Raw genomic sequence first — 10,881 nt, 5'->3', positions numbered from 1 at the left:
TCTTCCATGGAATTTCACTTGGAGACAAATCAGTTGTTGGTTGAAACTAGAGCTGCACGATTCTGGCCAAAATTTGAATCACGATTTTTTTTTTTTGTTTAATAAAAAGATCATGATTCCCACGGCGTAAAATCTTTCACATTATACAAAAAATAAAAAAATAAAATGGACTAACTTTGCTGGTTATAAAATAGTGTTGCGCTGTATAAAACAATACAATGAAATAGTGCAAATGTGCAAAATAAAGTGCACAGGTGCCCAGTGCTAAATACACATAAATAGAGGCAATTCTTATAGCTAAACAATCAGTGTCCTTAGATTGTTGATAGAAACAAAGTATATAGAAGAAAAAAAACAAAAACAATCACTTGCTTATCATAGTAATCTTCAGATAGAAGCAATGATATTCTCAAGCATCAAATAAGTCCATTTTCCAAGATGCTTCCTCCTGGATTCTAAAATATAAATTAAGCTTTGGCGCTAAAACCTTTTTGTGCACTGTGAATACTAAAATCATATATGAATGTGAGATGATTTATTATCTCTGCTGGTACTCTGAAGAATATTAAAACAAATTTCAGTGAAAACCTCTTAAAACCACTGTATACGTGTAAAAGAATGCGTGAAAAAAGAAGAAAAGGGGATGTGTGTCTGTTAATTTACACCTCAGAAAATGCACATATGTATTGGAAAAAGTGGTGAATCGATCATATAAAAAACAATTCTACTGTGCTCGATAAACATACATAAACCAATATCTGAAAAAACATATGCAAATATGTTCAAAGTGATAACGTTTTGTGAAAGTACCCAAAAGAATAATAATAATAGTAACAAAAAATCTTATAATGTCCAACGGAAATTTTCAAAGTCGCATCAACCAGTTGCTGTAAAAACGCATGGAACTTTCATCAAATGAGGAAGGTAGAGTAAAGTGACTAGTGCAGAAGGGTTAAATACATTCCTCTCCGGTGCGCCACTCTGTGTTAGGCAAAAAGTATGTATATGTGCTCACCAGACAAAAAACCCTCAATGGGTTAATCAGGCAGCCACAGTATGAGCCACTGTGCAGCTTTCTTTGGGCTCTGCTTCTGCTATGCTGGGGAGATGCTTTATACTTTTCCTTCCACAAGTGGTCCGTTTAGCAATTATACATGAAGGGAAACAGAAGTACAAACATAGTGCAATACTGTTGTTTGAACGTTTTTTATGTTTATTAAGAAGTCAGGTTACTCACAATATCCAAAGAGACAAAATCGCTTTCAAATTAGCCGCGCCGGCGTTACTGCTTGTATGCCAGTGTAAGGTGCACGTTCTAGGCCACGCCCTACGCGTTTCGTCAGAGCGACGTCATCTGGAGCCTCCAGATGACGTCGCTCTGACGAAACGCGTAGGGCGTGGCCTAGAACGTGCACCTTACACTGGCATACAAGCAGTAACGCCGGCGCGGCTAATTTGAAAGCGATTTTGTCTCTTTGGATATTGTGAGTAACCTGACTTCTTAATAAACATAAAAAACGTTCAAACAACAGTATTGCACTATGTTTGTACTTCTGTTTCCCTTCATGTATAATTGCTAAACGGACCACTTGTGGAAGGAAAAGTATAAAGCATCTCCCCAGCATAGCAGAAGCAGAGCCCAAAGAAAGCTGCACAGTGGCTCATACTGTGGCTGCCTGATTAACCCATTGAGGGTTTTTTGTCTGGTGAGCACATATACATACTTTTTGCCTAACACAGAGTGGCGCACCGGAGAGGAATGTATTTAACCCTTCTGCACTAGTCACTTTACTCTACCTTCCTCATTTGATGAAAGTTCCATGCGTTTTTACAGCAACTGGTTGATGCGACTTTGAAAATTTCCGTTGGACATTATAAGATTTTTTGTTACTATTATTATTATTCTTTTGGGTACTTTCACAAAACGTTATCACTTTGAACATATTTGCATATGTTTTTTCAGATATTGGTTTATGTATGTTTATCGAGCACAGTAGAATTGTTTTTTATATGATCGATTCACCACTTTTTCCAATACATATGTGCATTTTCTGAGGTGTAAATTAACAGACACACATCCCCTTTTCTTATTTTTTCACGCATTCTTTTACACGTATACAGTGGTTTTAAGAGGTTTTCACTGAAATTTGTTTTAATATTCTTCAGAGTACCAGCAGAGATAATAAATCATCTCACACTCATATATGATTTTAGTATTCACAGTGCACAAAAAGGTTTTAGCGCCAAAGCTTAATTTATATTTTAGATTTCTAACCTATTCCTATCCTTAGGGACAGGTCTCAAGCACAGGCAGCTTTAACCCCTTTAGTTTAATCTATAATTTATTTTTATTTACTTTCAATTTATTTAGATTTCACCATATTACATTATATATATATTCTTCTTTTTTTCCCTTGCCTGTGTGGCGAACGGGTGGAATTTGTCCATAGCGCAATCTTATCTATTTTTTGCTCTTCCTCCTGGATTGTTTTCAAGGGAAGCAGGCTGTACAGACCTATCTTCACAGGTGCTTCCTGATCTATTCCAACACTTTCTCTAGCTTTTTTTTTTTCTCCTCATCCTAAAGTATGTGTAGGCCCTCATCTTGTACAACAACTCATTCAGTTTAAAAGAAAATGAAAGACAAAAGATCTGTGTATACATATAAACATTGTAAATACTCCCCCCTCCCATTTATTTTTTATATATATATATATATATATATATATATATATATATATATATATATATATATATATATATATATATATATACACACATACATATATACATATACATATATACATATATACATATATATATATATATATATATATATATATACACACATATACATACATACATATACACACACACGCACGCACAATATTATATATATATATATATATATATATATATATATATATATATATATTTTATAAGTTACCACATAATCTCTCCTTTCAGCTACATAACAGCAGTACACCGATATTCCAAGAGAATGTATGTGGAGGGGGGTTGGCATCAGTCTGAACATTGGAGGAGAGACATTCTCGTCGGACCATACTGTGCTCTCATGCCTAGTGTGGCATCGCGGGCTGCCTGGACAGGCAAATGTCCTTATTAAAAGTCAGCAGCTACAGTGTGTGTAGCATAGCTGTCGACTTAAATTAAAAAAAAATAAAAAAAAAAGAATAAATCATCTGCTCCAAGCCGCTTAAAAACACAATAAAAGCCACATATTTCTCACGAATTTATGTACATACATGCATGTTTAAGTGTATATGTGTGATAATGCATTTTATTGGCCAGAATATTTATTTTGCCCATTAGAATGCAATAATGTGCATAGGCACAAAATGTGCATAAATGCGCCTAGAGTATTTGTGCATTCAGGCAGAAAAAACACTGAACACACCTCTCCTGAACACTTTCTCCAGCTTATAAAAACGCTGCTTTTCTAAAATTTATTTTAATTTATATTATTTTCATTTTAATTTGTTTTTATAGACAATCCCCCCCCTCCCCCGCCACAGCCAAATCGCCCCCTGTAAAAATTGCATTTCTGTTTTTCTCTCTGCGCTTGAGGCCTTATTCAAATCTATGCACCGCAGTGCATTTCATGTAGCTATACGCAAATCAATGGATATGGTGTTAACAAGCACTATAACAGAAAACAAGCAGACCATGGGGGTTATTTACTAAAGGAAAATCCACTTTGCACTGAAAGTGCACTTGGAAGTAAAGTTGCTGTAGATCCGAGGGGGACACTGCATGGAAGGGGGACACTGGGACATCCGAGGGGGACACTGCATGGAAAAAAAAAAAAAAAAACACAACAGCATTTTAGCTTGCACATGATTGGATGATAAAACCAGCAGAGCTTCCCCTCATTTCAGATCTACCCCTTAGATTTAGAGTGACTGCACTTGCAGTGCAAAGTGGATTTGCCTTTCGTAAATAACCCCCCATGTTTGTGTTTTTTCGGGAACAGTAAGATTATCTTCCATTTTGTCTGAGTTACAGCCCCGGCCATCCGTGCCTATTGAAGAGGATTTTACACACAGCTGTGTGTGTGCTTAGGGATTACTGATGTTCGGAAGGTATCCACCTAGTTCTAGTAACTACAATAAGGTTGTTCATGTTTATTCTGTAGTTGCGTTGAGTTGATCCCTTTACACTCGGAGCTGATTGGTGCCTCCCATCCCTTCTGTACATCTGCAATGCATATTTCACAGTGTGCAGTAATTTATGAAGTGCTTGTCTCTTGTATGTATGGGAGAGCTCCAAATTAGGTGAAAGCAGCTATAAGGATATGTCACGACATATTTCACATAATCTGAATTCTGCCGACAGAATGAATTTTCCATCTTGGGCCTGTTTATAGCCTTGATTTGGTGCGTGCCGAGAAAGTTTCAGCATGTAACATATACAGGTTTTATTAAGAACAATATTATGATGGCCCAGTTGAAAGGGATATGCGAGTTGATGTGAATAGATAGCTGAAATAGCAGAGCGCACCCACGTTCTAGAGGAGCACACAGGGAATCCATTGTTGTATGACCACACTGCTAAAAACACACATCCTCTGTTTGTCACTTAGTCTTCCACTAACACTCGCCTTCCATCCCCACAATGGCACGCTTTATTAATGGGAAGAGCTTGTCAGTAGAAAAATCAAAAGATTATTGCAGGTCATTAACACTCAAAATGCAAGTCAGACGTCTGATGGGTAATTGGATAAAATATCAGGATTGTTTGTTGTCTTTTTTTGATTTCATTTAAAGAGGAAGTAAATTCTTCCTCCAACTATCTACAGGTAAGCCTATAGTAAGGCTGACGTGTAGGTACTGTAAATATCTCCTAAACATGCACGGTTTAGGAGATCTTTACTATATACTCTGCCGCCAACGTCATCGGCGCATGTGCACTGAAGGAACAGCCTGCTCATGCCGTTACTTCAGGACTCATGCCGTGACCGGTGGCACCAGAGCGACCTCATCGCGGCTCTGGCCAATCACAGCGCTGGAGCTCACGAACCGGGATGTAACTCTGGGAAAGATGTCGGCAGGGCATCGTTCTAGGGTAAACATTTCATAATGAGCTAGTATGCAATGCATACTAGCTCATTGTGCCTTTTTTGCAAGTTTCTTTTTTTTTTTTTTTCAGGTTTACAACCTCCTTTAACTTGCCTAGTTTTGCTTTTTTATTTATTTATTATTTTCCAGGGGAAAGCGCCAACGCAGTGCCCCACTACCACAAATTATGCAGTCAAGCAAAGTTTTCAAGCGCCATATATAATTTTTTCTTTAAACTTAAAGTGATTGTAAACAATCACCTTGTGAAAACAACCCACCAAAACAAAAAATTATAAATACCCTCCTCCTTTTTAGAAGTGATCACATTCTCTCTGTTCTCAGTTGCATAAGAGCTGGGAAGAGATGAAGCAGCAGCACACGGAGCTTCCCAATGAAAGGCTGTGCGGGGAGAGGGGGGGGGGCAGGAGTGGTGTCAGGACAAGACTGATCATTGGCGGAGACCAGGCCGAGTTCCTAGCATAGCTAGAGAACTGACCACACTATGTTCTCCTACTTAGTGTGATCACTTTTTGATATGAAAACAGAGGAACTAGCAGGAACACTAGAGATGTCATGCAAAGGAAGCAATACAAAGAGAACAGGATACGTTCATACAAGTACACGCTACAACAGGCACATACAGTGCCTTGCAAAAGTATTCACCCCTTTGGCATTTTTCGTGTTTTGTTGCCTCACAACCTGTAATTAACACGGATTATTTGAGGATTTGCATCATTTATTTACAGAACATGCCCACAACTTTTGTTGATGTGTGTGGCTTTTTCTGTTATTGTGTCCTATTTGTTTGCTTCACAATAAAAAAACAAAAGCACAATGTGCATAACTATTCACCCCCTTAAAGTCAATACTTTGTAGAGCCACCTTTTGCGGCTATCACAGCTCCAAATCACTTTGTAGAAGTCTCTATGAGCTTGCCACATCTTACCACTGGGATTTTTACCCATTCCTCTTTGCAAAATAGCTCCAGCTCCTTCAAGTTGGATGGTTTGCGCTTGAACAGCAATCTTTAAGTCTGACCACAGATTTTCGATTGAATTGAGGTCTGGGCTTTGACTAGGCCATTCCAACACATTTACATTTTTCCCCTTAAACCACTTAAGTGTTGCTTTAGCAGTGCGTTTGGGGTCATTGTCCTGCTGGAAGGTGAACCTCCGTCCAAATCACACAGAGTGGCACAGGTTTTGCTCAAGAATATCCCTGTATTTAGCACCATCCATCTTTCCCTTAACTGTGACCAGTTTCCCAGTCCCGACTGCTGAAAAACATCCCCACAGCATGATGCCATCACAACCATGTTGGATGGTGTTCTTTGGGTGATATGATAGTGTTTTCTTTGATGGCTAAAAAGTAGGGGTGCAACGGATCAAAAAACTCACAGATCAGATCGGATCATTTTTCGGATCAGCAAATAATAATTTAATTTGCAAAAACCTGTGAAAATTCCACCACCATATAGTCCCCACTGTAATATCCACAATCTCCCCCACTGTAATATTGGCTGAGTATGGCTGGGCACGGCTGAGTATTGGCAGGCAGGGTATCGCAGAGTATTGGCAGGCAGGGTATCGTAGAGTATTGGCAGGCAGGGTATCGCAAAGTATTGGTAGGGTATCGCTAGAATATTGGCAGGGTATCGCTAGGGTATTGGCAGAGTATTGGGGTATTGCTAGAGTAATGGGGTATTGCTAGGGTATTGGGGTACTGCAGAGTATTGGCAGGGTATGGAGGGATGGCTGCTTCCATCTCAGGATCTCTCCCCTCCACTGTACAGGTTAGTACAGAGAGGGGAGAGAGGAACCGGCGTCATGACATGACGCCGGTTTGTTTACAAGTGATCGCTCCGTCGGAGCGATCAGTGTAAACAGCCTGGGTGTACAAAGATGGCCGCCGCTTCGGAGCTAGGCCGAAGCCGCGGCCTTTCCTAAGGCCGAGACCACGGAGCGCTCCGCGGATCGCGGCATGTGCCGATCCAAGCGGGGTGACCCGTTCGGATCAAGGATTGGTGACGATCCGTTGCACCCCTACTAAAAAGTAAAATTTTAGTCTCATCAGACTAGAGCACCTCCATACATTTTGGGAGTTTCTCACATGCCTTTTCGCAAACTCAAAATGTGCCATTTTGTTTTTTGCTGACAGTAATGGCTTTCTTCTGGCCACTCTGCCATAAAGCCCAACTCTACGGAGCGTACGGCTTATGGTCTTCCCATGTACAGATACCTCAGTCTCTGCCATGGAACTCTGCAGCTTCTCCAGGGTTACCTTGGGTCTCTGTGCTGCCTCTCTGATTAATGCCCTTCTTGCCCTTTCCGTGAGTTTTGGCATGCAGCTGTCTCTTGGCCAGTTTGCTGTTGTGCCATGTTTCTTTCCGTGGTACTCCTAGGGATCATCAAGGATTGATTTTTTTTTTTTATAAACGTAACCCTGACTTGTACTTCAACAACATTGTCCCTTACTTGTTTGGAGACTTCTTTGGTCTTCATGGCAGTGTTTGGTTAGTGGTGCCTCTTGCTTAGGTGTTGCAGCCTCTGGGGCCTTTCAAAAGATGTGTATATGTAATGACAGATCATGTGACACTTAAATTGCACACAGGTGGACATCATTTCACTAATAATGTGACTTCTGAAGGTAATTGGTTGCACCAGAGCTTTTTATGGGTTTCCTAACAAAGGGGATGAATACATACGCACATGCCAATTATCAGTTTATTTAGGAAAAATAGGCTTTGTGGGTGAAATACATTAGCTGTTCATGCTGTGCCGTTTTAGGCAGTTAAATAAAGATTTAGGACTTTGGAATATACCAGGTTGCCAGCTTACACTTTTCACAGATTCATGGCTAAGACACTCCCCACAATTAGTACTTACCCCCATCACACAGGCGCTAGCACAATTGTCAGTTAAAGTAACGTAGTGCTGTATCACAAAAAATGGCCTGGTCATTAAGGGGGGTAAACCTTATGGAGTTCAATGGTTAATAAAAAGGGATTTCTAGCGATTCCTGTGCTGTTTGCACTTCCTGTTCCAGGGCGATCACTCTTACCCACTGCCTTTTAATGCAGCAATTGTGGTGTTGCCCCTCCATGTGAGCCACCATTGTGAAAGTACAGTCTTCTGTGCTGATACACAGCATGTCTGCTAGTATTCCCCTTTAGGTCAAGATGAGGTACAAATCTGGTTTTAACGCAATTTAAAAAAAAAATCAGGCTAGGTCTTTTTAGAATTGAAGTCTGGGGCAAAATACTGGATATCTCAGGAAGCTATGAAGAACCACCCTGCACAGTTTGGAGCACTCCTAGCAAGCGTTCACAAGGCAATAGTTTTGTTAATCTGGGGGTACCCAAAAAAAAATAAGTTTTGAAATTTGTTGGTTTTCAGAGAATGTCACTTGGGTCCACATTATTATTTGTGCCTCATGCATAAGAAAAGTGTGTTTTTTTTTTCTTTCTGAACTCAAAATGTCATGCATCCCAGGAGTTTTTCACTTGGAGTAGGAAAGCAGGAAGGGTTTTCTTATCCAAGAACATCTGCCTACCTGCATGCTTGAGCCAAGGGTGGATGGATTCCAGGAAGTAAATGCTACATGAATCATCTACCCTTACTCAAGGTACCATGACTAGAAATACTAGGGTGTTTTTCAAAGCAAAATAAAGCACGGGACACATGGATGGCTGGGAGCATTTGCTTTGAATATCAGAAATAAAAATAAAATATAATTTTTCTGTTTTTGGCACTCAGAATTTGTTTAGTTCCACTTTAATGAAGGAATGTAGCCTAATAAAATAGATTTCTGCTGCGCTCTTCTAAGTTTACACGTTATAATATATATATATATATATATATATATGTTTACTTTACTTTCAGTGCAGCAAACTCACTCCAGAAGTTCAGAGAGGATCTCTGAATGATCCAATGTTGTCCTAAATGACTGATGGTGATAAATAGAATCCACCTGTGTGTAATCAAGTCTCTGTATAAATGCACCTGCTCTGTGATAGTCTCAGGGTTCTGTTGAAAGTGAAGAGAGCATCATGAAGACCAAGGAACACACCAGGCAGGTCCGTAATACTGTTGTGGAGAAGTTTAAAGCCGGATTTGGATACAAAAAGATTTCCCAAGCTTTAAACATCCCAAGGAGCACTGTGCAAGCGATCATTTTGAAATGGAAGGAGTATCAGACCACACCAAACACGTGGAAGAAGGTGCTCTGGTCAGATGAAACCAAAATCAAACTTTTTGCCCACAATGCAAAACGATATGTTTGGCGTAAAAGCAACACAGCTCATCACCCTCAACACACCATCCCCACTGTCAAGCATGGTGGTGGCAGCATCATGGTTTGGGCCTGCTTTTCTTCAGCAGGGACAGGGAAGATGGTTAAAATTGAGGGGAAGATGGATGCAGCCAAATGCAGGACCATTCTGGATGAAAACCTGTTGGAGTCTGCAAAAGACCTGAAACTGGGACGGAGATTTATCTTCCAACAAGACAATGATCCCAAACATACAGCAAAATCTACAAAGGAATGGTTCACAAATAAACGTATCCAGGTGTTAGAATGGCCAAGTCAAAGTCCAGACCTGAATCCAATCGAGAATCTGTGGAAAGAGCTGAAAACTGCTGTTCACAAACGCTCTCCATCCAACCTCACTGAGCATGAGCTGTTTTGCAAGGAAGAATGGGCAAGATTTTCAGTCTCTCGATGTGCAAAACTGATAGAGACATACCCCAAGCGACTTGCAGCTGTAATCGCAGCAAAAGATGGCTCTACAAAGTATTAACGCAAGGGGGCCGAATAATTTTGCACGCCCCACTTTCATTTTTTTATTAGTTAAAAAAGTTTCAAAAATCCAATAGATTTCGTTCCACTTCACAATTGTGTCCCACTTGTTGGTGATTCTTCACAAAAAATAAAATTTTTATATCTTTAGGTTTGAAGCCTGAAATGTGGCAAAAGGTTGAAAAGTTCAAGGGGGCCGAATACTTTCGGAAGGCACTGTATATATATATATATATATATATATATATATATATATATATATATATATATATATATATATATATATATATATATATATATATATATATATATATATATATATATATATAATTAAAATATTATATTAAAATTGGCCATGCAGCTGATTTTCTCAGGCAGCTACCAATCCTTTTTGTACAAAATCCTGATTTCTTAACATTTGGAATCCCTAGTGCTGTTTGTGTTATTTTTTTTCCTCCAAGATTTTGTATTTCAGCTTTACCGCAGTGATAGTATGCAATGAAAAATGGCAGCAGGCCACTTCAGTTTGGTGAAATCCCTGTTTATAGGCTATTTTGTATCTATCTGTGTATAGCCAGCCTTATCCCCGGTGGATGAGCTCACAAAATTCATGTCAGTGTTTTCTATGCATTATACATACTCCAGAGAATAGCCTTACTCTATTTTAGGGAAAACACTCTAGTATAATCTGTTATCCAATATTTATAAAACCTTGTAAGCCATCAGCATTTTTCATCCAGTTTTTTTTGAGCTTATGAAGAATGCTAGTGTGCATGGAGCACACAAGCAGTTTTCATAAGCTCAAAAAAAAAAAAAAAAAAAAAAAAAAAACTGGATGAAAAATGCTGATCGAATTTTTATCCCAGCTTCTAGTAGCATTTAAAGTACACTAGCATTTTTTTTTCTAGAATCTAAATAGTGTTATTCTATGTGTCCATGCACACTACTTTAGGCTATTAGCGTTTTTTGAACTGTAGCATCTAGGAGCAGGAAGAAAAAAAGAAAA

General features: G+C 39.2%; 1 protein-coding gene across 4 annotated transcripts in view; it reads right to left on the bottom strand.

The window, feature by feature from the left end:
- ARHGAP10 (Rho GTPase activating protein 10) overlaps positions 1-10,881 on the bottom strand; it is a 433,763-nt gene that overhangs the window by 347,188 nt on the left and 75,694 nt on the right. The gene's annotated exons all lie outside the window — the stretch shown is intronic.

Source organism: Lithobates pipiens, unplaced genomic scaffold, assembly GCF_037356315.1.
Source record: "Lithobates pipiens isolate NorthernLeopardFrog02 unplaced genomic scaffold, aLitPip1_a1.2 Scaffold_13, whole genome shotgun sequence".
In the NCBI taxonomy this organism is placed as follows: domain Eukaryota; kingdom Metazoa; phylum Chordata; class Amphibia; order Anura; family Ranidae; genus Lithobates; species Lithobates pipiens.
Note: the sequence above shows the minus strand (reverse complement) of the source record. Positions and strands in the feature narration are given on the sequence as shown.